We start from the raw sequence: 27,432 nt of genomic DNA, 5'->3' as shown, positions 1-27,432 counted from the left end.
CAATGATGAGAGCATTTCTCTAAAAAAATCCACTGGACTCTGACATTACTATTGGGACCCTTAGCATGTGGCATCTCCATCTCTTAAAACAATAAATCTGTCACTTCTCTGCTTTTCTACACAAATTTCCTCCTCTGAGGAACAGGAAGAAAGGCATCATTTACTGCACTGATCCATTCGGATTAGTTGTGCTAGTAAACTCAGTCACTTATGTTCATCCAGGGAGGGTAGAAATATGGACTAAGAAGGGTGTAACTCTACAGCAACTAGTACACAGGAAGCTGGGCTAGAGCTGCTGGTCCATTTGGTCACACAACCTAGGAAGATGCTGCTGAAGTGATGGTCTATGGGTGATTGTAGACCAAGGCCAAGTGGTGGAAACTTTTTTGTGATGGCAGTCACAATTAAAGTCAGTGAAGCTACTTGTGAGAGGACGATTCTCTCCACGTGAAAGAGGGCTTCGCATTGAGATTCTTTTGTCAAGTAATCCAAAATCCATTAAGTACAACTTTCATTTAAGCAAATAACATATTAGATGTGAATGGGGTAGTACTTTACATAAATATGAAGAAACCATGATGAATCACTGATGTCTAAGCAAGTGTCTCACTTGGGCAGACAGAGGAAATAGGCTCTTACAAAACCCCTTTTTCTTTGTTTACATCCCCCTGCAGGCAACCCTGGATTTAAGCCAATGTAACCTGATGGGACACAGTTTAGCCCTGCCTTATTTTCATATCTAAAATAAAAATCCATGTGACATACTGCTTAAAGTAGCCTGTGTACCAGATTGACCACTAGACAGTGTGAGTGAGTCTTTTAGCCACCTCCTTTCAACATATGATCTTTATTTTTGTGGCTTGTGTTTGAAAATGTGATTTGACCCGATTAATTTATATGACAATGAGGCAAATCATTAAAATGACCTTAAAGAACTGGCTTTTAGCACTACTCTGGTACATGATACTCAGTGAAATACTTTTATACTACTGTGTATTTATAAGGTAAAGTCCTGATCTGAAATTTAAACAGTGAATATATGGTTGCTTAAGTTTATCTTCCATGTTTCATACCAATGAATTTAGTAGAGTAAATAACTGGATGGTAACTAATTGAGATGGAATGATCTACAGCAGAAGAGCTTGTAAATTAAAGTTTCATCAGGGCTGCAATCAAACCTTCAGATAAGATGCTGCCTGTAGAACAGTGGAAGCAAAAATGTGACAACTGCATGTGCTAGATTATAACCAGAATGCAAGGCTACCTTGGCTGCTTAAAGCTGAAGTTTGGATAATTGCCATCACTGCGCTTGGCTCTGCCTTTGAGGGAAATGGTGGAAGTAATAGTGTTCAATGCTGTGCAGAACACATAGCTATAGCAATGCAGAAGATAAACTTACTTTAAGTAGGTAGGATGAACTGACATCCAAATAGCTCATACTCTCCAACTAAAGGCTAAAGGACTATTTTTTTATTATTATTATTATTATTGGGTATAAACTGTGAGTAAAGTGTATATATCCCAGGATTACAGTGTAAATGCTTTCAACATATTGGTTGGGTTTGTGTTGTTGGTTTGTTGTTTGTTGGGTTTTGGTTTTTTGTTGTGGTTTTTTTTAATAAAAAAGCAAATTGGATAGAAGTGGAAGCGTGTCATATATTTATGTGGTGGTAAGCAGGCTTTTTGGTAATATCAGCAGGTTCTGGAGTTCTCACAAGTCAGGCATAAAGTGCAGGATTTCGTTTACCCAGGGTTACTGTGCATCGCCATTCCACAGCTGCTGATGGACCCTTCTTGCCTTGATTTCCCCTACATTGTAGCAGGAATACAGAGTAGGAGAGTTCTGGTTGTTTGGTTGGATTTATGATATTAACTCTTTCTTGCTATCAGATAACTGTCACATGTGTAGGCTGCTCCATGCAATAAACTCTGAAAGGCTGGAGGAAGGAGAAGGGCAGGAGAACAGCCTATAGATCCTCTGAGATTAGGGCTGCTTTTGCAGTTTATGACCAATGTTATGGGCAAAACAAGCTCAGTTTACACATCAAATGTGGAAAGTTCTCTGTGAAGCATTAATTTGAACCAGTATCTGAGGATGGTCTCTCTGGATGCACTGGGAATACTTGACCCATCCAAGCATAACTAGGAAATGGGCCTTATTGTTGCTGGCTTGGTGAGAGTAGGTGGTATATGGACTACTCACATTACTAACAACATGAAATATTGTCACAGGCTCTTCATAATTTTCCTGGAAAACCATCACCTTTACAAACACATTGTGGAAAGATGCAGGAGCTGATTAAAATAAGGGGTTATTCTTCTGGTTTATCTCCTGGAAGGTTTTAAGTAATTGTTAATTTAAGTGATACTAGTAGCTAACAGCACCGTCTAGTATGCACCGTCAGATAGCTCACATGGGCTTACGTAGAAGGTAGGTGGGAGAGTTCACTTAACTCTTTCCTTGTATAAGTATCCACTGATGTGTTTTGAGGCTTGGAAAGCTGATTTGCAATTCAGTCTCTCACTGTTTGCATCTAAACTATCAGGAATTTTTTTTTATCAGATATGAAGATCTACTGCAAAATTTCACTTTGTTCATAGAGCACAAGGCTTTGAGGTGTATGAAGGTTTAGGTTGTTGAGGTCAGCTGGAAAGGATTTCAGACTGTTCGCCTTTAAGCTCTGAAACATGAAACCTGCTACAGCTTTGAATAGCAAATATATTTTACTTCCATTAACTTTCCACTAAAAACATGCTTATAATGAACTCTTTTCAAATCTATTCAAAATCTAAACAAATGTTTGCTTATTTCTATTAGAGAAGCAAGTTGTTTGCTGAAAGCAAAATGGAAATCCATTTGCCATATAAATATGTGAAAACATCACAAGCTTTTAAATTTGCCAACATTAAAGAGAACACATTGTCCCAATGCTTTCGCACATGGGCCTTGGCCAAGGGGGAAATACAGCAAAAAGGCAAACTGGTTTGAAAATGCTCTAGAGAACAGCAAACAAGAAATTGGTATTAATGGATCTTCTTGGGTTTTTTACAGTTAATTACTTGACTTATATAAACCACTATAATGGAAGTGTTAGTATATTAGCAGAGAGCATTGAATTTGAGGTATATCACAGGAATGATGGCAAACGTATCCCTAAGGTATGATTCAAAAGTTCCTGAGTTGTTAGAAGGGCATCGGCTCTGACCTTTGATTATGGAGAGAAGTGTAGGTTTAAAGGATGCAGCCTTTTTTTCCTTGACTTCTTACACAGAAAAAGAAATAAATATTTCTTAGGCAAATAGTTGCATGCTGTATACTTACCCATGGAAAGCATTTGGCTAAGGAATTATCTTCTCTCTTGAAGACCATAACAATCGTGCCAAAGTCCCCATGCTTTGGAACAGTCGTGCAGTTAACACTTAGCCTGTCTCCTGAATTGGCACTTGGGGTGTTAATCCCAGTCAATTTCTCTGCTCACTGTGAAAACTTAAACGCTTTTTTTCCCTAGCCCTGGCTAGGGAAACACGTTCCTGCAGTCACTGCAAACAAGAAGGCTGGGCAAGAGTTCTGTCCATGTGCTGTCTCTGAGTGTACAAGGGTACGTTCCATTTGGGGTAAAGCAACTTGTGAGTTATGCTAATTTTTAGCAGCCTCTTAATCACTGCTTTTAAAGGATTGATTTTATTTTCGTGAGACTGGGTTAACAGGCAGCTCTGCCTCACAGTTCTATAAGTTCCTAGAAGCTTCTTGCTTCCATTTAGACAACCATGAGACCTAGAAACACTTGCTGCTAAGTGACCAAGATAAATAAATGCCCTGAATGTAGTAAATGAGATTTCAGAACAAGTGATAAGTTACTGTACTAATTTCTTAGCTATTTTAGTACTATCTAAAGAAAGTGCATAAATAATAGCAGCTGAATATACTTTATTTTAATATATTAAAACTGTGTTATTTTTCTAAGTGCCACTTAATGAAACTCAGGAAATTAATAGCAGTAATAAAAATAAAACTTGTTTCAGGAAGCATCTGGATAGTCACCTGTTCTTTGTTCCTGAGCCCTGTCTTGCTTTTCACACACAAACGGTTACATCAGAGTCAAGACAGTTACTTCTGCACCTAAATCAGTGACAGTAATTTCCAAACCAGTGCAGACATCTCCTTTTCCTATGCTGTGCAATTCTGAGGTTACCTGACACCGTCATTGCATCTCTGTTCTCATTACTATATGTAAATATGAAAATATGGGTAAGTCATTCAATCTTCTAGATGTTATACAGTGCCTATATGTTGCTAGATGGAAATGAGCCTTCTCTGACAGCTTGGTTTTTGTTTTTCCTTATCCCTTTCCCTTGCTTGCCTTGGGTTGAGCTAGGTGGGTCCAAGAGCTCCTAAAAGAGAAATGATATACACAATGGTTGTGGATGCACCTCTGAGCAACCTGATCCAGTTGAAAGTGTCCCTCCTCATTGCAGGGAGGTTGGAATACGTGACTTTTAAAGGTCCCTTCCAACCCAAATCATTTTGTGGTTCTGTGGAGAGTAAAGGAAACTTTATCTCCAGTACCAACCACCACAGGATGATGGCTTGGCAGAGGCTGAATCTTTCAAAGCACAACTCGACAAGAAAAAATGGTTCAGATTCCTGTGAAAACAAAGGGCCCAAGCAGAACTGGGCTTTTGCTCATATAATAAATTTTACTGGTAGCATCAGTAACTTAATAAATGCTACTGATGATCAGCCTATACTATTTTCTTCTCATATTACATTTCTTATAGGGGACCATATCAGTCTAGCTGTTGTGTCTGATGAGCTTGTTTTAGGAAAAGTATTATATGATGGATCTACTAGTGACTGAACAAAAGCTCTCAGGAGGTATTTAGGTTCCTGCATTCAGTTTGTTTTTCTTTTTTTCCCTCCATATGTTTATATAGGGAACAATTGAATCTGCTTGACACTTCAAGTGCCATGGAAGAACGGGAGGTACATCGCTGTTCTGAAGGAAAATTTAATTTCTTCAGGTACAGAATCCCTCTCGAGAGGCCTGTAAAGTATGTACATAACTCTCAGAATAAATCTGAGAATGCTAACTATCCCATTTGGTTCAATAAATTATTGATTGAAAGCACCCTGAAGTTTGGATTCTGACTTCTGCTTCACAGCAAGTCATGTCTGGCGAGATGAAGCAACTACTAGAGCAGTATGTTCCCTCACATTCTGGAAATGGTCCTGTTCATATCCAAATTCCAGTGTCTAGTTCTGATGTAAACAAAGATCATAATTAATTTTCTTACGGAAAGCCTGATGTATGCCTTACTAATCTTGTCAAGATTTTCTTGTCAAATAAAGGATCTTGGCAAAGATAATGCTTATTACACATGCTAGACTTTCTGTTCCATCATTTTTGACCTTGGTTTGGCAAAGAATTGGGATATTTCTAAACATTGGAACTCCCTTCATGTCTCAATTTTATTACACTGTCTAAAGATTAATAAAGGCTGCTCTTGAGGGAGCATCAGCATATGTTTTACCCACAAGCTATCTGCAAGTTCAGAGGGGATTTTGTTGTTGTTGTTTCTTTTTCACCAGACCTTATTTATCCTGAAAACTGGAGCTTTCTCTGGAAGGCATCAAATATCATTAAAAAAATGAAACCAAACCCTAAACTGAAAAACCACAACTGGATTTCCAGAATGTCATGTCATACCAGAGTAGTAGCTCAGCTACAAATTAAAGGTCTGTGAAGCCATCATGACCTGTGTCATCACTGTCTCTTGGCTCTTAGCAAGCTGGTTTCAGGCACAGACGATTGCGGTGTGTGTGCTCTGCCTTGGATTATGAGCACAGACCCCGGAAGCCTGTGTCGTTCTCCAGCTCAGCAGCCCTTGTCTGATGGCCAGACCTTCTGATGGCCAGACCTTCAAGAGCGTACATGCACACGTGCACATACACGTGTGCTTAATCAGGATTTATAAGGTGACCTTAATAGTATTCATAGCACAGAGAAGAGCTGGCATGCAACTGGCCCACCCATGGAGGTGGGCCACCATGAATACCAGGGATGAGACTCCCAGTATCTATAAAGCTGCACTGAATACTTACACAAACAGTACAAATAAATTTGTGGTTCAGAAGGAAATCTTGATGTGTGACTTCTTTAGACTATTTAATAGGGTGGGATGAAATACTTACACCTGGTTCTGGAGAAGTGTCTCCAAGGAAGCAAAGAATGGGAAGATGAAAAATGCTCTTCAGCCATACAGAACTTAGTAGAATTCTGGGAGGTGCTGTGTTAAGTGCTTAATGTTGGGAGAAGGCAGTTTTATTCAAAACTACTATGTTTACAGGAGTGCTGCTCCCACGTGGAGCAATGTTGATGAGACTAGAGGATTAGTAGACTTGAAGTACTAGGAAAAGAAAGCTGTGATAAAATGAAGGCAGTGCACAGAAAGCAGTCTGTCCCCACTTGTCAAAGCTTTTCTTAATCATATATGTCTTGTCGCTTGCATATAGAAGTGGCAGCTGCCTAACCTGGAGTCTTTTTGCTGCAGTCAAGACTATGTTTAGCTACATGGTCTGTAGGACTGAAACAGCAATGCCTGAGCATTTTTAACTCCTAAATTGCACATGGCTGGGTGCTGGAAAAGGACTGCTCCAGGATATCCAGTGTTCATCTCGCTGATGTCCTGTGCAGCCTCAGGGCAGGAGCTACTTTTGTTGCTTGTGTCTGTTTAAGGTTTGGATTAGTGAGAGCTCTGCTCCATGTCAGGTTCCTAGGCAATAACCATGTCAGCAGTGGTCAGCTTCAGATCATCTAATATAATATGTCTCCTTCTGAGAGAAGAATGAGTGTTTCATCAATAGAAACCAGACCTGTCTTCCACTCATCACAACCATTTTCTTTCTTTGTTGGTCATCCAGTTTTACTGTGAGTTACAAGGCAATCCAGTTCCCAATGAAGGTGTGTTGGAATAGCTCTTATACTGGGGTGTGCTCTGCAGGTACCTGTTGAATACAGGGCAGTTGACTCTGAGGGCTCAGCTTCACTTGGAATGGGTACCGGGCAATGTGATGCAGTTGCTGCAAAGCAAATCAGAGTCCCTATGGACTGTGATATCCCTTTTACAATTTCTTTTTTCTTTCTGTGTGGAAAAATGAGAAATGGTTTGTAAATACGCTGAGGATCTGGGGCCGGGAAAAAAGTGTGTCCCTGCTGGTGGCGATGTGGTAAGATCCTAGATGCAAGCACTGGGAACAGTTGAGTGCCTGATGCGTGAGAGCAAAAAGGGGCTCAGGACTGCTGCTCAGTGTTTAATTCAATGACTTTTCAGCCTGTTGGCTATTCCTTGTCTGTATCTGTCATTCCTGATGAGTGGCCTCTTTCCTGTAGAGAGCTTGTCTGCCTTTGCCTGTTTTTTTACTGCTCCCACTGTCCTTGTATTTAAAAAGTGACTGGTTTCTGTACCACAAGGGAAAAATAAGGATTGCAGTAAGTGAGGAACAAGCAGCAGTCATGGCCGAATGCTTCCTCTTGACTTAATGCAAATATCCAAACAAAACTTCTCAGTAACAAGGAAAGGAAAAAGCTTCATAGCAGCTGAAAGCAAAATCTAGAAACTATGAGACAGAATGAGGTGACATTTATTATCTTGGTGTGCTTTGAGGGAGTGGTTTTGAAATATGCATGAAAGGAATTAATACAGTAGAGAAATAATAATAAATGCTATGCAATATCTTAATTTGTATGCAGTCTTTCACCTTCCACTCCAGGGAGCTATGAAAGCCCGTTTCATTTAACCTCCTCACTTATGTGTGAAGTGGTTAAGTATTGTCTCTACTGCACACACAAAGAAATTACGATGCAGGGCCAGATTTGAAGGAAGCAGCTTTTGCAAACCTTTTTGGGGCCCTGTTTCTCTGCAACGTCTGGCACCTGTGGGTGCTGCTGGCTGCTGCTCTAAGCCTGGGTAGGGAGTGCTGCTTCTCTGAATTGCAGAGAAGCCGGAAAGAACTTGGTAACTGAGGCAAGGAGAAAAAGATACAACAGTAACTTTACTGCTGTTTTTTGTTGTTGTCTTCCATGTCACCAACAGCCCCCACACGCATGTCCCCACACCCCATACCCCCCAGGTTTTTTTGCTTTGGTTTATTTTCTTAAAGCAGACATTTTCAGTACTGAAGCTGAATTCCCTTGCTTCTTACTGGGCTGTTTTTGCAGCAAGACTAGAAATCGCAACCCAGTGCTGGGATTTCCAGAAATTTTGTTGCACATCTGATCTCCTAATACTGTTCTGTATATATATACACTGTTCTATATATACACAGCAAACACTGATCTGTATAGCAGGTATTGCTGATCAGGTCCTGCCATCAGGTGCCATTGGGCAGAATTTTCCCCAGGTTCATATCTGTCTCAGCGTGCCAGACCCCAGAGCTGCCTCACTGCAACGTATGCAGAAATGAATTTCACTATGTCAGAGTCTGTGTTTGGGGCAGGAAAGGGTGGCAGCTGGTGATTTTACAGAAGCTGGGACTGCTAGCAGTATCCTTCTCCTTACACTCCTGAAGCTTAATGTTGCTAAAAGCAACATCTAGCCTTTTCACAATTCAGCTGGAGGCAAATGCGGGTCAAGAGGCATCACTGCTGTGCTGCCTCAGTAACTGCCTGCTTTGCCTGTGTCTAGAGTTGGTCTTGGTCTGATCAGTGGCGAATAAGAAGGGATGCTGCAGACCAGTTTTTCCTTTAACGGCATGTGCTGTGAAGGTCTTTCCTCTGAGCAACAGAAACAAGGCTGCAAACTTCAACTGGAGGCCAGTTGCATGTTTGTGAGTACAGACAAGGGCTGTGTGTGTCCCTGTAAGGGACAGACAAACTTTCTGTTTGCTTTGAAATGTATCCCTTTCCTCCTGTATGTCAGGCTTGAGCTTTTTCATAGAAGAAGTGATGCTAAAAGAGGGGGTGAGAACTGACCTAGCAGTACAGTGAGCTTATGTGGCAATAAAGACAGTATGACTCTAGTCCTTGGAGAAACATCACAAATAGCAGCAGCACCAGAGAAAAATGTAAAGCAACTGGTAAACTCAGTTTCCACAATATGTCAGATTCTGCAGTCCTTTCCATAGTGGGTGGAAATTCTCCGTAGCATTGAAGAACAGCTGGTAAGGAGCAAATTGATCAGTCTTTAAAGTAGTGTTGTTTAATTATGATTCCCCAAAACTGTGTCTTGTTACACCATAGTTCTAGGAGATAAAGGAGTAGACCACATTACAATTAATTCGGCTTCAGTTCACTGTATACTGTAAAGAATATATTCCACTTGTTTCTCTGCTTTTTTGCGTGTTTCTATTGCATGGAACTGCTGAGACTTTTCCAGCTTACTGTTGTATGACTGTTGGCAAAGGCTCACAGTCCTCTTGCCTTGTTTCCCTTTTTTTTTTTTTCATTCTTTTGGGGGTTTTTTGTTTCAAATTGTGGCTTCACATTAAGAGGTCTTTGGCAGCTATACTGGCATACAAAGCTCACCCCTGACGGCTCATTTGCCAGTGTACATCACCACACTGCGGCTTCTGAGAGGTCAGTGGAGCCTATTAACCCTGTAGGGCTGCAGTCCAGTAAGATCAAATGTGTTGTATGCCACCATTTTACCCTCCTCTCCTAATTTTCCAGTGCTGCTCCATTCTTGGAAAAAAAATAATGGAATGGAATTGGAAAAAATATCTGAAGCTTTGCCATACAGTAACTTGTAGAGAGATGGGAAAGACTCTGAACAGAAGCAAGAACTAGGGGGTGTGTGTATGCGGGATGGAACATTTGCTGACTATTACTTCCTTCAAAACATTTTGTCACTCAAAAATTTTGGCGAAATTTTCTTGGAAAGTCCCACCACAATGCTGATCTTGTGTAACAGTTGTCAACCACTAATATCAAAAGAGAAGGGGCCATGTGGGAAGCCACATGGAGGATTCATTGATGATTCCACTGAGTTAGTGATTTAAGAGGTTTGTCTGCTGTGTTCTGTCTTGCCTGGAAAATGATTCACTACCACTAAAGACAGTTGAAGCTAACCACCAGATAAGGAAAAGGACGAGAGGAAGGACTGTGCTGCCATATGCCAGTAGCAAACTGTTCCACACTGATCAAATCTAAAGGTTAAGCACAAGATATTATTTTAATAACAGATAACCATAGCAAATCACCACTGAAAGTGCATCTAGAATGCTCTGGAGAAAAGCTTGACACTATCTACTATCTCTTCCATATTTGCAAGTACATTTTAAAAGCAGTACATAAAAAATTATCTCTGTCTTAATGGGGAAATAAATTCAGGAAATGAAATCGAAATTCTAATTTTGCTATGAAGCTGTCCTTTGCTTTTCCTCAAGAGATTGAAATCACTGATACTCCTTTTTATGGCTCACATCTCAAAATCCCCATTGGCTGCAGGTTAAAGTTGGGGTTGTTTCTGGGGATTTTTGCTGTTTTAGGAGGGGAATAGTGACCTTGAACTTTTAAGTTTCCACACATACATCTGCACCTCCAGCACAGCTGCATAGACGTGTCAACCTGAAGATTTTCAATAGCATATCATAAGAGTCACAAAACATATTAAAAGATTTTGTAGCTAGGAAGGGTAAGAGCCAAACTTAACTCACACTTATAGCAAAACTCCCATTAATGTCTGTGATGCTTTTATGGAAGTGTAACTATTACTAGACCACTGTTGCAAGACAGCATGACAGAGACAGAGAAAGCCTTGTCAAGGGGAAGTAACAGGTTGGTTTGAAGCTTGGCGTCACAGCCAGTGTTGGACACTGCACTGCTGTCCCTGTGGGACTGCTTGTCTAACCACAACACACAGAATCAGGTAGATGCTACAGCTTTATCTATGATATTGTTCATACTAATCTCATAACCTATTGTGTTATAATCTCCTAACCTGGCCCCGCATGGTGTTCCCTTCCCTGGGGATAGCACAGATAAAGTGGAACATCACACCTGTGGTGGTCTCAGCTGCTAGTGGGGAATGAATGCAGAGAAGTGGTGTTCTTCAGGCTAGGGACCTGTGTCTGAGGAAGAGAACTGAGGGCAGGAGAACCTTGATAATAAATCCTGTCACATTCACATCTTCGAGTGAAATTTGTCAGGATGTCTCCCTTTTCTGTCCACGCTCCTGATAAGACACTATGTGGAGGCACAAGCTAATGGAGGTGAGGGAAGAGACAGCTCCTCTCAGTCTTCGAAAGCTCTGGCATCCTTTTCACCCAGCAAAGTACCCTTGTTTGCAGTACCATTATATGAAGTGTTACCATAGCAGTGCATTGATCTCAATATCCCTATGTTTCAGACAGTAGCATTGGTTACAAAAAGACTCCCAAGCTTAGAAATTGTATTCCATTCTTCTGCTAGATTTTTTTTGCCTTTTATCTCCCATCTCAGTACCATCCAAAAAACCAAGAGAAAAAGCATTATGTATGTTCATTTCTTAAGGAGAAACAAGCCCAGCCTCTTTTCTGTGTACTTTACAATGCCTGAAGCCTGTAAAACATTGCAAGTGTAGGCAGCTGCAACAACCATCAGCCACTGCAGCAATGAAACCTCTATTAATGTAGTAGGATTTTTATTCTAATCCCTTGCCAAATAAGCATCAACTGTAACAACTCGAGGGGTTTTGACTGAATGTCAGCTGAGCAAAGGAAAGATGACACCTTGGGAACTTTAGCTGGTGAGGTGATAGTTTGGGAGGGATAAGAGGGCTAAAAGGCAATGAAGCAGAAGGTTGATGTGAAGATGAAGTTGGCCTTGGCAGGATTGTTTGTCAGCATTTAACCGCATAGCTCACCGGGGGAGGGAAGGGAAGCAAAGAGAATAATAGCAGAGAAACTCAAAACCAGAACTACTAACAACCTTATTTGTGTCTTCTGTTGTGTCCCTTGATGCTCAGTGCAAAAATTGAGGGGGGAAAACTCACACAAAGAGGCTGTTTCCCTTCCTTTTCCTGCCAGCTTTGATTTTCCTGTCTGTGCTCCACTCCTTTTCTAATCTGTTTGCATCCCACGTCTTCTAGTTCTGTGCTCCCTTCCTCATCCTGTCTACTCTGATACCTCTACTACTGAAAGTGCATCCCTCCTAGCTCCCACTCTTGGCTTTTTTCTCTTCTTCTGTACCCCTCTTCTGATACACAGTTTCCTTTATAGGCACCTGTCCTAATTTGACAATTTAAATAGCTCAAAGAGGTCTGTAGCTGGGGGACAAGGAGCAGATGTCTTCCAGCAAGGGCACAGAGAAAGAAAATTAGAAATGTTTAAAATCTGACTTTTCAAACAATGATGCATGATTGCCCTCACAGGGCCTCCCTGATTCCCTGCCTGCTTCTGCCAGTACCCAGTTATGGGAGCTGGCTATAAACGCTGTAGTAATAAAGATGTTTGGAAGCAGTATAAAGTACGTGACGGATGCTTCTGCCTTCCTGAGCCTAGGCACAGGCATTAACGCCTTCCACAGCCTCGAATATGAGAGCTTTGTGTGCGATCCCTGGTTCTGCTGTGCAGGCGAGGGTCTCACCCTGTGCTGGTCGGGATCTTGCCTGCTGCACGCAGGGGCATCCGGGCTGTAGTGGCTGGCAAGCTGTGGGAGGGATGAGGCACCAGGTCAGACAGTCTGAGCACTCAAATATCCTGCCTGTGAGTCTCTTCCTTGTAGCTTTGCTGATGTTTGTCCTGTCCAAAGACGTTTTAGGAGGAGGTAAACGAGTCCAGCTGTCAGGGTACAAATCTTAGCCTCCTAATCCCCTGCTTTGCTGCAGGTGAAACAAGTCTTCCTGACTGTGATAAGGAAAGTGTTGAAGCCTTCAAATCCACTGGCATACTAGGACTGGGGCATATTTTCCATTAAGGTTTTGTGTCTTTGCTTTTAAGTAACTGTGGCTTTTTCAGTGAATAATGGGAAGTCTATAACCCATCTCTGTTCTTTAACACTATATGGAAAATATAACTTGTGCAGAGAACCATAACTTTTAATAAGAGATCTGTTTGGTGGTGAAAGCTTGTTAAACGTAGCTGTTGAGAAAATGCATGGCTCTAAATCAAGTTTATTTTTCACAATGAAACTTTAATGGCATTTAAGCGATGGGTAACAACCTCATGAAAAGGTATTTCTATAACACTCTGTAAATATTAAATGTTTATGGTCAATAGTCCTGAAAGGTGTGTAAAAGGGAAAAAGCCAGAATGTGGGTGTGTTGGTGAGGGGGAGAAAAATAGGGTTTTGTTTATTGTTCACCTCTCAAATAATTTTAACCTCATAATCCATGTGAAATACAAACCCTTGTGAAGTAGAGTGCTGGGTATGGTGACAGCAAAGGAGAGATGTTCGTGGCTCAGGCTCTACCTGCCCGCTGGCTTGGAATGGGCAAACAATGGCTGCAGGGAGGTGGGGGTTGTCCTGCTCAGGGTCCGAAGGTCAGTGAGATGGAATGGCAGTCTCCTCTCATTTCACGTATCTCTTCTCTGCTCCAGTGACCCCAACATGACATTTAGTTCTAATTCAAGGAGGGAAACAAAAATTAAAGAGAAAAATTTTATTCCTAAGAGCTTAAAATTCCGAAGGAGTTTCCTTCCTAATTGATCCATTTCTATTTTCTCACAGAACCCAGAGAACAACAACAACAACAAAATATTGGCAGTTTAGTCATGTGTAAAATTTCTGACTTCTACCAAACCTGGGGATAACATGTATCTACCTCCTTATGAAATGTGACCTGGATTTTGGGTGTCTATTTTTGGGATGCTGAAGAGAGCTGAGAACTGCACTTCCATATGCAAATTCAACCCTGGAAAAATCAGTTTCCAGCTGTTTTGATGCAGCAGTGCTTGTTGCTGTGTTCAGTGTGGTGTTTGTTGGCTTTTCTGCTCTAAGTGAGATGAGAGTGAGAGATGAAGACTTCCTCATGAGTCTTGAAGAACCTAAGGATTACTGGCACTACTGCATTTGATTTATGACTTCATGTGCCTTATTCATTTTGTTTTCATGTTAAGCAAGGGTCTTCATGTTGTAGCTTTCGTTGCAAAGCAAATGTTTAAAGTACAGATCATAAATCTTCAGTTGTCTATGAAGAGTACTTTATTGAAGATTAAAATGGTCACTTGGTGTTATCTGATGGACTCCTGTTTTCTTCCATGAAAAGGCTTAGAGTGTTTCACTTCAGCTGTTGTGCTCCCCATTACATTTTTAGATTCAAACCAAAATTGCAAGAAATAAAACCAGATCAGAATCTGATCTTTGAGGAGTTTCTTGCCTTGAAAAAGGAGGAAAAAAACCACAAAAGACGTTTTCCAAAATGCTAAAACATCCTATTTCAAACTACTACTTACATTAAACACTGTTCTGAATTTTAAAAATTTCAAATACAATTTTTTAAACTGATTATCTAAAATTATATTGTCTCAGGGTAGTTGGAATTTGAGAATTTTATTTTGTATTTTTTTGTTTGTTTTTTAGCAGTCCTACTATTTAAGATGACCTTTAATAATCTGCATTGACGATAACCCCAACAAATGAACTGAAACTTACTGTCTGTATGTTCCATCTGATCTGGATCAGTCACTTTAATGTCAAAATATTCACATCTACTTATGCATAATTTATGATCTCAGAAAACTGTTGAAATAGTTAGAACTAAGAAGTCATATTTATAAACAGTTAAAATTTGTGTCTCATCAGCTCTTTCCACTACTCCCAGGGGCAAAACCTGACTTTGGGTAGGTTTTTGTTTTCTTTGTTTTTTTGATGTTGCCAAAGAATTTTTGCTCAGAAACTGTCCCAGTGCGGCTGCTGAGAAAAAAATTTCTTAATCCATAACCGTAAATGAGTATGAAACAGATTTGTAAAATTGTTTTTTTAATTTATTTTACACTTAGGGTCAGGTTTTTGTATAGCATAACTGCTGATGAAGACAAGATGAAGTGTAGATAATAACAGTCCGATCCAGGCTGGTGCAGCCCTTGTTACTTATGCTAACTGCAAAACTAACTGTGGCTCTCTTCTTCCAATGCTTTGTGTTAAAGTGAAACCCACAGCATAGCTATCCACTGACTCCTTGTTTCCACAGGTTCAGTATTCACTTTCAAACATACAGTCTTTATGACAGAGATTTTTCAGGCAGAAATCTCTCATATGAGCAAGAAGAATGTTTATGACATGATTTATTGTCAGATTTAGTGCTAAAGATTATTTTGTGCCTTGCACTGGAGAGTTCTTCTGCAGGGCATGGTTACTCATATCAGCAAAAGTTAAAACAGAAACATTCTTTACCCATTACGTGTATTTCCAGTACTTGTAGCTTCATTAGCTTCTGAGCTTATTCGTTGTATATGTTGCTTCATTGCATTTTCCTGTATATAACAGAAATTTCCATATTCCAAGAGCTGGATTTGTGATACTTGGTTTAATCTATGCTAATGTAGGCCAGATATTGGCAGCAGACAGAGAGAGTTGGTCACACTATTGTGTTTAAATACACCCTCAGAGTCTGGTGAGATTATTTCAGTCTTACTTGTGACTTCCTCTATAAGCGTTAATCCTAAGTATGTACTTTGGGGTACTATTTTCAAGTAAATATAGTGTAACTATAGGGGGAAATTAGGTTATCTGGATGGTTGGCATGTTCTAGAAGAAGTATGCGAGACTTGCCAATGTCTTTCAGTTTGCTGACATTTGACCATCACAATGTACATCATCTGTAATTGGTAGCAAATTGTGTACAGCTTTCCTCGGTGCTCTGTATATTCCTTGTGCATCGTCCGTATGGTAAAACATTAAATAATGTAACACTCCCAAAAAATCTCTGTGACGGAAATAATGCTATGTCACACATTGCTGATGGTGCTCAGCAATCACGTTTTAGCTGGTAGGACTTGCAGCACAATGGGAGTGCTCACCATGCAAGTGACAGATATAAGTTCCCATCTCCCTTGAAGGGACCCCCCTTCCACAGCACGTGCTCAGCATCCATCACATGAATAGTCCCACTGAAATGCTGGGGCAGGTTTATAGCTGCGGCTGAGTTTGTGTATATGCCTGTCAGCACCGTCAGGGTCTAAAAGCAGAGTGATTTCCTACAGTCCAAGTGTGCAAGCAAGCCCAGGTAGCAAAGGTGACTAGGAAGAAGGTAGGTGTGCAAAAGTGAGAAGCAAAAATGGAAGAGAATTAACTTCAAAGAGAATACTTTCCAGTACAAATGCAGAGATTAAAGTTTTACAAGTTGATTTGATCATCTTGGCTTCCTGTATGGTGTTTATATATTTTTTGTTGTAGATTATCAGTGAAGAACTTTGTAATGGGTATGGTATTTTACTGTCTCCTGGGTATTTAGTCATATCTGTGACTGTTATCCCTTTCAGTTACTTTTTTATTAAAAGAAATTTCTCTCTTTTTGAGCTTACTTTTGCCTGGGCTCTGTCACCGAGAGCTCAGCAATAGTGTGCTGCACATGAGCTGTCCTCTGGTGTAGACCTGTACCCATTTTGCTCACGAGAGGTCCCAGCTGTATTTTTAACAGAGAGCAACTGCAGAGCCTCCAGGGGCAGTGAGGTGTCTTGCTGTGAACCTCTCTGTGGTAGGCACTCAACACTTCTTTGCTTTGTTACAAGGTGAATCACCTGCACATGCTGCCACTTGAATTGTGTAGCAGGTTGCTTCAAAAGCAATGCTAAAGGTAAAATGCCATACCACCTTTTAATGCTTGTCCTAAGAAGGGTAGGCACTGGCAAAGGTCACTTGAACAAGTTTTCTCTTCATTTCCACCCTCATAAACAGTGAGAAAAACTAGCTTCCTTCAAAATAAATCAATTTGCATGTATATAAGCAAAAGACTGACACAGAATCCTGTAGAAATAATTTATCATGCTATGTGTCAATGACAGCTATGAAATCTTTAATCTTTTCCTATTTCCGTCAGAGACACAGGGAAAAACTTCAAAGTTGATAATACTTGATATGCTAGAGCTGAGCCTGAGGACAAGGAAATCCTCTCTGTGTAGCCTAGCCAGTTGTTGACCTTCCATTTTCAATCTGTCCTTTAGCTTAAAATAGTGATTTTTAGAAACTTCAGTTTCAGTAGATATGATGCACTAATGCCTGAGGCTGTTACGACTCTTTGGGAGGAGTTGTTTTCCTATCTCCTGTTTGTATTTAGATTTGGTGTGTTTGGCCTGGGCAAATGCATGGCTTTTTGTCACTACGGAATGCAAAATGAAGGACTTTGGTGTTCAAACTTCAGACTCCCTTGAGAGCCTGCTTGTAAAGTCTGCAACACTGAACCAGATTCCACTGTAGGGCTAGCCAAAGCAGTGGTTCTCTGTCCTCTGGGATTTGACCAATATGCATCTAGTCCTTCAGAATGGAAAATTGTCTTTGTGAATATACAGTAAATCATCTTAAAAGTAAAAAAAATTAAAGCAAAGCTTTATCTATCACAGTTGCTAGAGATGTATTTGTGCTCCCCCAAATAATGCTTTGTGTGTACCCGTGGGCTGAATGTTTCTGCAACCATCAGTGCTAATGCTTAAGACTTATCTGGCTCTGGTCTGTGTCAGCGTCATTGCTGCACTTAGCAGTGCTGTAAATCATACATTAAACTTCAAATCTGGAAGTTCAGCAAAGTTCAGATTATTTTGGTTTTAGATTTGTACCACTGATTTTAGTTCATGAACTTTTGTCTGTTCCTTATTTCTTTCTTGGAAGGAAAATCTGATTAAGAGCAAACTGTAAATGCTTTGCAGCCAAAGGGAAATCTGTGTCACATCTACAGCTGGGTGCCTGATAGAAAAAAACCTGCTTGGTGCATTTGTGCTAGCAATCCCTCTTCCTGTGAAATTGCTTCATAGAAGCAAAAGAGCATGTTAGAGTGATTCTTTTTCATTACACCATACTGTCTGAATAAATTATTGTAGAAAAAGCGCTTTTACCATTATAGCTGCATCTTCACTTGTGCCTTTGCTGCTCGTGGAAATCACCTTTACCCTTACCATTCCTATCTTGGTAAGAATGATCAGAATATAAATATGTCTTTCCTCCCACTAAGCCCCCCAAAATTAGGATTTCTGAGTTGACTTTTGTGGTTTTAAAAAACATTATTATTTTGCTTTCCTAGCATCTTTGTGTGTGTTTGCCCAGTAAGTTGAGGTGTACATTTATACTATGCTAAGAACACAAGGAGTGCCTCTAACAGGCTCTGTCATATAAACACTTGCTATCTTGCTTTGAAGATTCACAGATCCTGGTTGAAAAGATGAAGGGCCCTAACCGCAGGCCTCTTAATGTGATCTGCAAGTTCTGAGCATGGCTTCAGTGCTGCTGCTAGCTGAGAGCTGTTATGCTTCAACCTTATCTATCTCCCACCCCAATAAAATAAGAACCCCAAGGTAACTGTGCTCCCAACATTAGCATCTGAAGCTAGGGGTTTATCTGTCCTGGGATAGAAGATCCAAAGTGCTGAAAAAGTCTGTGGTTTCTTTCCATTCCCTTTTCTGAAAGTTGTCTTCTCCCTGCTCCCTTATTCACCTAGTTCATTTTACTGATCTATACTCCTACCCTTTGCATTTCCATCCAAGACGAATACTTTCCCCCAGGGCTTATGGAATAAAATAAAAATTTAGCTGCCACTTAATCTTGTTTTACTTCAGATATGGCTGGTCATAAGGACAGATTTGATATTTTGCAATTGAAAGCTGCTTGCTCCTCCTTTGTGCTGTTGAAAACTGAGGATGGTTCTTGATTATCTCCTGCACACTTGAGTTTTTTTAAAAAACCTTTGATATCCTCTCATGCAGCTCCCATGTGTCTGTGAGAAAGGCATAGGTGGTTCAGCTACCCTGGCAGATTTGGCAGCAATCCCCATAAAGCCTATGGGATGTGCTCGGTATGCTGTGCCCTTCCAGGCTGGACCCAAGGCAATTCGTGTGCAGTAAAGAAACTTTGAGGCAGGGCACCTCCAGGCTGACAGCCTCTGGCTACCCAGATGCTCCAGTGAAGCAATCGGTGATCAGCTCAGTATAAATTAAACTGAGATCACTCTGGGTAAGAAGAACCTACAGTATGGAGTTTAGCAACAGTGCTCTGTTAAAAAAAAATAAAAATAAGCAGGGCTCTATCTTGAGGGATAAGCCTGTCTTCATTAGGGTGGTCTCTGTTAAAACCATCTGACTGAACTGTTAGACTGTATCCATGTAGAGCTTGGCATTTCCACGCCACTGTGAAATTAGTCTTGCCAACACCCAGAAGCAGGACTGTGTTGGTGATTTCTCCTGAGAAGCAAGGGCCAGTGCTACGTGCCCACAGAGCTGGCACAGCTTGTGAGCACCAAGAAGCAGCCAGAGCAGGAGACGCACGCAGGAGCGTGAAAAGTGGTGTACAGCTTCAAATCAAAAGTCAGTCTAGACCTTTACTGTGTCCACAGCAGTAGCTGATGTTTTCAACTTAGAGAAAAAAATATGAGCAGTAAATGTGCCGATAATTCTTCCCAGCATCAGCAGTTTTAGGATTTTCTAAACTGGACTCTGTTATCTATGTAAACTTACTGAACAGCTCTAAATAAATCTGTGCCCATGAGATGTATCTAGCATAGACATTGGGGGAGAATAATTATACCCAAGCCATGTAAATGTTTTTGACTTGAATTTATTTCTAAGAATTGTTTAGAGGGTTCAGGGGTTGTATTTTCTTTTTATTTACAATTCCTGCAATCCATGTTTAGAGCAGAAACATTTTTTATTTTGCTAAATATTTTATTTTCTGTGTGGACAAATCCAAATCAATGACACTTAAAGTTTACCCTTTATTATTTGTGCTGAGCATTTTGACATTGAGGTGTCTGTCTGGGCTGGAAAGCTCCCTGAAATCACACTTCAGGGGCTTAGCTTGAGATTCCTGGTCAGGTTGTTTGTCCTGTCCCGCTTTGGAGAGTGAGGCTGTTTCTGCAATGCAATTAGACTGGGAAGAAAAGCCTGTAATGGGGGAGAACAGGAGGGATAAGAACCACAGCCCATGTGGGGTTACTGGCAACACTCAGAGGGGCAGAGCTTGAGGACAGCTGTAATGGAAAGCATTCCTGAGTATTCCAGAAGCCTTAAGCATGTTTTAAATTAAAAAAGGCTCTTTTGAAAGTGAGCAGCAGGCAAGACGCTGCTAGAGGAGCATATATCTAAACATCTGTACTTAAGCTTTCCATTTCAAATGAGAACAAGAAGCCATGTGCTGTGTGTGTCTGAGTCCAAGGTTTTTTGGTGGGGTTTTTTTTCCGTTGTCTGCCGAGCAGTTAACACATAACTGGAGCTAGAGAAATAAGGGACTTGTGATGAAGTCATGTATTGTTGACCCCAGAGTGCTCTGCTAAACCACTGAATCACCACCTGAAGCTTCCCCTTTTGTCTTCATGCTACAGAATGAAGAGTGTAAATCTGTAATCAGAGGTAACTGGCACAACGTGGGCAGATGTGCTCCCAGTGAATGCTGATGGTCCAGTAGAGCCTAGCCCAGGAAGCAGTGTGGTTTCCATCCAGTCTCTCCAGGAAACGATGCGGTTTCCATCTGCTCTCTCCAGTGGACACCAGGTGGGTAAACACATACCTCCATGCAGCATATAATCTTGCAGGTTCCTATAACAACAATAATCAGATATAATAGATGCTGTGCTGTGGTACTAGAGTGAGACGTATTACAGATAAATTTTCAAAGGCTGTTTCTGGAATTAGTAGTGGCTTGTGCCTGAGGTCACCCCTGTAATGTGCAGCACAAATGTGACTGAATGGTCTGGAGTTATCATGGCAGTCTCCTTCAGAGAGACTGTTGGGATGAATTAGCCTGTAGTAGTCTTTGTGACAGTCCTGGAGTACGTATAAACTTTTCTAGAATTGCTTTCTGATCTAAAGATCACCCAAAACCCTAGCCATTCTCAGTAACACTGGACAGATAGACCTTTGCCTAGGTATTTTTCCTAGCAAATTAGGAAAGTTACCACCCCATTCTCCTGCTTCCTCTTACTTAAAAAACTATGGTTATTTCCTTATAACTTCTAGCCAAGAAAAATACTTCACAGGGCAGCTTCACTATAAAAGTAAGCAGAGGCAGGTGTGCCTGGCAGCAACCACTGGCATGTGGGACCAGGTTTTTAGCCTAACATAGTGATTTGCACTCTGACTTCTGTTTCTATTTACACAGCTCAAAATAAAGTTCAGAAGTATCACAGTTTCTGTGTTTGCAGCAATTCCTGGCACGTACGCTTGTGTATACGCCGATATTCATACAGGCTTTCTATCAGAAAAGGCCCTTGCCAAGTGCCCCGAGTGGCATTGCTGAGGACTTTGAACTTCTGGCCTGAAGTGCCTGGGCATGACCTGAGCTCTTCTTAGTTTCCTACATATTCTTAAATGCCAGGGGGGCATTTTTCCTGCTATATTGCCCTTGCTGAATTCACAGAGGAATGGTGATGACTCCCCTTGGTAGCCAGTGCCATTTTATACCTCTTTAAAAAGTACTGGTGTGCAGGTAATTTTTTTTTTCCCCTCCCTGATTTCAAGCCAACTGATGTGAACCACACACCTCCCCCATGCTGTGGGTGCATAGTGGTACCAGTAAACAGGACGGAGTATATTAATTAGCCTGGAAAGCAGCAGAGGAAGAAATCCAGATGGACTAGCTAGAGTTCTCTACATCCAACTGAGTATAAACAACATTCAGAGATGAGAGGCACAAAAACAACACCGTTGTTTATGGTCAGATTAAAAGCATGGGATAAATTCCAACTTCTGCTGCAAACAGCTCAGCAGGAAGGGTGTTTCATTGCACAGTGAACCAAGGAATGTACATTTGTGAGAAAGGTATGTGCTTCCCCTTGCCTCATCCAGGACCCGAGGAGCCTTGAAGTATTTACAGCAACTATAAGGAAGTGTACAAAACCCTTTCCCCGCAAAGTGGCCTTATAGTTTAATGAGTTTTGCTATTTCACCAGCTCATATTTTCAAGTATTCGGAACATTATTTATGACTGAAGTGAATACTCAAGGTTTCTTTTAGCATAATGCAGCGCAGAGCTCTCCATGCTGGCAGGAAATATTGGTACTTGGGTGTAAGTCACAGCACAAAGGGAGCAGAGGAAATGACCGACCCCACCTCCCACCTCCCCACTTCTGACACGGCCCCGGGGTGCTTCCTCTGGAAAAAGAGGCATTGCAGCAGGAGAGGAGTGTTTGTCACTCTCTCTGGCATGGGGATGAGACCTAAATCAGTTGGGGTGACATGCTGGTCACTGTGACGGGGCAGACACACAGACAGGAGTGTGACCGTCTGGTGGTGATGCTATGCAGCAGCTGTTTGGACACAGCAGGAAAAACACCAGGGAGAGGATGGCCTCCTCCTCACCTCCATAGGGACTGGAGCGGGAAGTCGTCCTTTGCATGTGAGAAAAAGGCATAGCTAACCTAATAAATTCCTGTCTGTAGTATGTGGAGGAAGCTATGTTTAGCTGTCTCTGCAAGTGACATTCTTTTCCATAAATTCCTTTAGGTACGGAGAAACCAAACAGCTAGTAATTGATTTTTCATTTCCATGCTTCTGCCATTGAGGGTCAGATGTGTCTGAAACTTGCACAAAACAGGCACAATGGGTACTGCCAGTGACCATCCTCATGAGGATTTTAGCTCGCACCCCTTTGCTCAGTGTAGTTCAGCAAGTCTGCTCCTGGCTGCATGATGTGGTGGTGGCTGTGTGACTGGGCAGTCCTGTCCCACTTACCTCTTCTCTGATCCAGGCAGATGCTCCATCTTGTCAAGAATGGATCTTGGGGCTAAAGTTGAATGTGATGCATATGCTGTGGCTGTACCACGCTGGTGTAATTGGTAGTGCTGATGGGACAAAAGTCTTTTTCTTGTTGCTAAAATAATGTGATTGTGAATGAGGCTGTGGCATAGGGTCATATTGCTATGTATTTTCTCATCTCTGAATTATCTGCAAAGAAGAGGATGATGGTGGAGAACAGTTGGATTTGAGAAGACTTTTTGTATGATATGCAGTTGAGGTATCCAGCTCCTTTGCTTCTTCCTTGCCCAGGTTTAGCACAGAGAATAAAACCAGGTTATGCTGTGGCATGTGGCTGCTTGTGAGCTGTTTATAGCCCGCATATCTTGTCCCCGGATGAGAGGTGGTACTTGGCCAATCTGAACAACTGGTACTCTGGCCAAATCCCTTCTTTTGGCAGCTATTTACTAAGAGCTAAATGATTGCTCAGCAAAGCTAAAGGGAATTCATTGGCATCAGAATTTCCACTGGAAACAGTGGAGAAGTATCGACATGCGTTTGAATTTTGTAGCAAGCATTTAAGCTCTGGGATCAGAGTATTCGGGATCCATATGTCCAAACTCTGTTCCTAAGAAACTGTGTTTGCACCTCGACTTTCATAGATGAACTTTTTTTCTATATGGGAAGGCCTAGAAACTTCTCCAAATTAGGCAGGGACCCAACTAATCGTTTGGGCAGTTCCATCGATATAATTAGGTATGCTCAAAATTACTCGGGCTGGAGACTTTCCCAGAGCAATCATCTCAGGTATGCTAACAAAATGTTCTTTTAATTTGGACAGACTCTTACTTGGTCAGAGGTTGACTGTACAAGCATGGGGAGCTTAGGCAGAGACTTTCTGGGAAATCTGAAAAAACAAATGGCAGCCTCTTACAGAAATCATAAAATTCATGGCATGTTATTGGTGCATCTAAAATGAAGCTGGCAGGTGTCCCGTGTTCTTGGATAGCCATGTTCTGCACCACCACCATAGAGTGGTCTCTTGGGCTATTTATTACATCACTACTTCAACTTCTTCTGATGGTATTTGAAAATCTGTCAGCTCTTCTGTTTAGAATCTAGTTTAGAGTGTGATGAAACCCGTGATCATGTCTCCCTCCCAGACAGAAGTGTCACTTGGGAAGCACCGTACAAACAAAGGGATTCAATGCCTGATTCGGAGCTCAGAAGTAAACAGGAGAGCCGGGGGAGGCCAGAGTCTCCCAGCACCCAGTCTGTTGCCTCCCTGGCAGACCAAACTTCCTCTCAGTCTGCTTTCAGCACTGACTTAAAGAACAATTGTCACCATCGGTCCCTTCCCTCTCATGGCTAGTCTTTTTGAATACTGCATTGCCATTGTATGACTCTCCGGTGTTTCCTCCATGCTATTGAATTCTATTTTCCGTTACAAAGTCAGGACTAAATTGAGTGTTTACTTTCAGAAATCCAGCCCCAGAGGAAACAATTATGGTTTTCCTCTTCTTGGCCATCTGCCTTGCTGATAATTTGTTGTGCTGCAGATGCAATTTATTTTTAGTTAATTCTGAGCTGTAGCATGTGGCTTTGTTGCCCTAATGCTGTTTTGCCCGTTTCGTGATTATTTAACCAAGATATTTCCATATAGTCATGTTCTTTACAGCCAACATCTGCCTAAAGAAGCTTGCCTCCCATTCCACTTTTGTCACATGTTGGAATATACAGAAAGTCTCAGGTTTCTCACTGACGGTGGAAATTGCAGTCTTCTTGCTGAGTGCAAAATCATAATTATTTTTTTAATGTACAACATATTTAATCACAGACTGCTTGAAATTCTTAAGGTAGTGTTTCCATAAATTAAAGATTAAAAAACCCAACAAACCCAAACCAGTAATCAATAGATCCCGAAGTATACTGTCTTCTTCCCTTTTTCAGAATATTAGAACAGTTCCCTTAGAAGTGACCTACAACAATCACCTAGTCCAACTGCCTGACCACTACAGGGCTGACCAAAAGCCAGAGCATGTTATTAAGGGCACTGCCTCTTACACACTGATGGGCTTGGGGCTTTGTCCACCTCTCTAGAAAGCCTGTTCCAGTGTTTGATGACTGTCTTGGTAAAGAAGTATTTCCTAATGACCAGTCTAAACCTCCTCTGGCACAACTTCGAACCACTCCCAGGAGTCCTATCACTGGAAACCAGGGAGAAGAGCTCAGCACCTCCCTCTCCTCAGGAAGCTGTAGAGAGCAGTAAGGTCACCCCTCGGCCTCCTTTTCTCCAAACTAGACAAACCCAGAGTCCTCAGCTGCTCCTCATGGGACAAGCTTTCCAGTCATTGCACCAGCTGTGTTGTCCTCTTCTGGACACATTGAAATATCTTGAAATGTTAGGTGACTGCTCTGTTCATGGCTCAAGTATTTGGGAGAGGGCAGACTCTGTAGCTCAAGTAAAATAATCACAACCTTCTACAAATACTGGGTTGCTCAAAAATTTACTTCGTGTTTTTAAATGATCTCACTTACTTTTAGCAAGACCAGCAGTGTGGCTCCATTAAACTTAAAATTAGTGTTATTGTGCCAATACACCACTCCAAATGTTGGCGTATAATAGCCTCAGGGTGGTGTCCCACCTAGCCACTGGTGGTCAAGCAAGCTTCTGCCTACCTGTACAATTAAGCTTCAGATCATGGCTATTCTTGTCATGTAACAGCTTTATTGGTTTTCTAGATCTGAGAGAGCCGGTCCTGGGATAAGATGCGCCTGCGTCTGATGGCTATAGGCACTGTAGACTCTGCAGAGGTTCAGCTTGGTCTCTCAGTTCCTCAGAGTGCTCCGAGTAGTAGGCTGTAAATGGAAAAAAGGTCAAGGATGTCAGCTTTTTCACCTGCAGGCACATGAAGGGATGATAGAGTGGTGTTCACAGCTGCCTCTGGGGGCAGGGAATAGATGAGGTGTAATACAAGAAACTAAGGCCCACAGGGTGCACACATTCTGGATACATTTCAGGTTGGGGTCAGTTCTGGCTGTGCAAAGCAACACTTATTTGTCAGTGCCTGACAACACAAGGATGTGTTTTGGGTACAGCAGTGCCTTATGGTAAGATGACTGATGTATGCATGGGCAAGTTATGTTTGGTGCACCCAAGTGAGAGTGACCTCCTTCCTGAGAGAGGAATACGATGACCCCAGAAGAACACCACGCTAATGTGAATTTACTGCTGGGTGTAGATAGGAAAGTGTTTTCAGGTGTTTTGGCCTAATGCTGCATTGAATTGTATAGACATATCCTTGAAATCAGAGAAATGCTATTGGGTTTTTGTGCAAGTTTGGTTGAATCCTGTTTATGTCCTAATTTTTTAAAAGTTTTTTTTGGTTTTTTTTGTAGGTTTCAAAACAAACAAGCAAACAAAAACCCCCAAAACAGCTGAAGTGGCTCTGAACATCTACAACGTGCAGTATATGATTCATACAGTGAAGATTTAAGGTAAGAGCTCCCACTCATTAAACTGAGTTTCTGAGATTTCCTGAATGGCAACTACCAAACTGTATAAAGAAACCCCACAGATAGAAAGGGACCAAAATTAAAAACAAGCATCATGTAAGAAACTAACAGAAGGAAAAAAAAAAATCAATTGTAGTAGCACCATAGAAAATGCACTGCATATGATCTAGAAAGAAAAAAATAAAAATAAAAAAGGAGAAATGTGTGTCAGAAATTGGATGCCCATTAATACGCTATTTCTTTTGGTAGGAAACGCCACAAAAAAAAGAAATATTGTATAGTTAATGCATGCTTTAGTGAGACAGGCTATCACTCATGGAAAACTGGGAAAGTAGTGTCAAAGAGTGGTGACAGGAAACATAGCATCAGCAAATTTCTTTCCGCTGGTCTTGGGGTAGGTTGCTTTTAAAAATTTGGAGCCACTGAAGGACAGTAGACGTTTACATATCAGCCAAGCAGCAGTTCTTATATACTTATGCAGAGAACTTTCCCCTCATTGCCTTCAGGGATGCAGGTTCCCATAGCAAAGGAGGAAAGGTACTGGTAGGACCTGATGAACAGATTCACTCTTTTAATCTGCTGATTCAAAAAGGGAAAGCTCCGTCCTCATTCTGAAGATAGAAATACTGACGGGTATCATGGCAACACTATAAAGGAGAATTTTCAAATTCCCCTGGCTTTTCAGCTTGTTAAAGAATGATAATTTGGGCGACTAGAAACAGTTGCCGCCTTTTCCTCCCAGTCTTGCACTGAGCAATTATCCCACTGGGCATTTTCTGGGACATATGTGAAACAAAGGGTCTGATTCAGAGCTGACTGTTAGTGGTCTAAATCAAGAAGGACCCTACTGGAGCCAGTATTGTTCTAGGCAGAGTCATTAAAAATGTGTGTGCAAAAGATGAGTAAGATTATCTTTTGGGGATCTGCTGAAAATATTGCTTAATTTGCTCCAATCAATAAATGATGGTGCTATTTTGAGTAACGGAAATGAAATACTAATGTATTTGTTTCCAAGGTTTCTCAGCAAAATACATAGAAAGTCATAAAAAATAACTTTCACGTGTATTTCTAAACCACACAAGAAAGTTTCAAGGTCGTGATCTAGACCTTCAATAATATTTAAGAGG

General features: G+C 41.3%; 1 long non-coding RNA gene across 1 annotated transcript in view; it reads left to right on the top strand.

Moving 5' to 3' along the window:
* Positions 1-27,432, top strand: part of LOC114010257 (uncharacterized) — a 66,289-nt gene that overhangs the window by 24,641 nt on the left and 14,216 nt on the right. Inside the window, exons 2-3 of the long non-coding RNA XR_008749456.1 lie at positions 20,440-20,608; positions 26,189-26,287. This is a non-coding gene — a long non-coding RNA (uncharacterized LOC114010257). The remainder of the gene's footprint in view (positions 1-20,439; positions 20,609-26,188; positions 26,288-27,432) is intronic.

This window comes from Falco peregrinus, chromosome 1 (genome assembly GCF_023634155.1).
Source record: "Falco peregrinus isolate bFalPer1 chromosome 1, bFalPer1.pri, whole genome shotgun sequence".
In the NCBI taxonomy this organism is placed as follows: Eukaryota; Metazoa; Chordata; class Aves; order Falconiformes; family Falconidae; genus Falco; species Falco peregrinus.
This window is presented reverse-complemented; position numbering and strand designations above follow the sequence as displayed.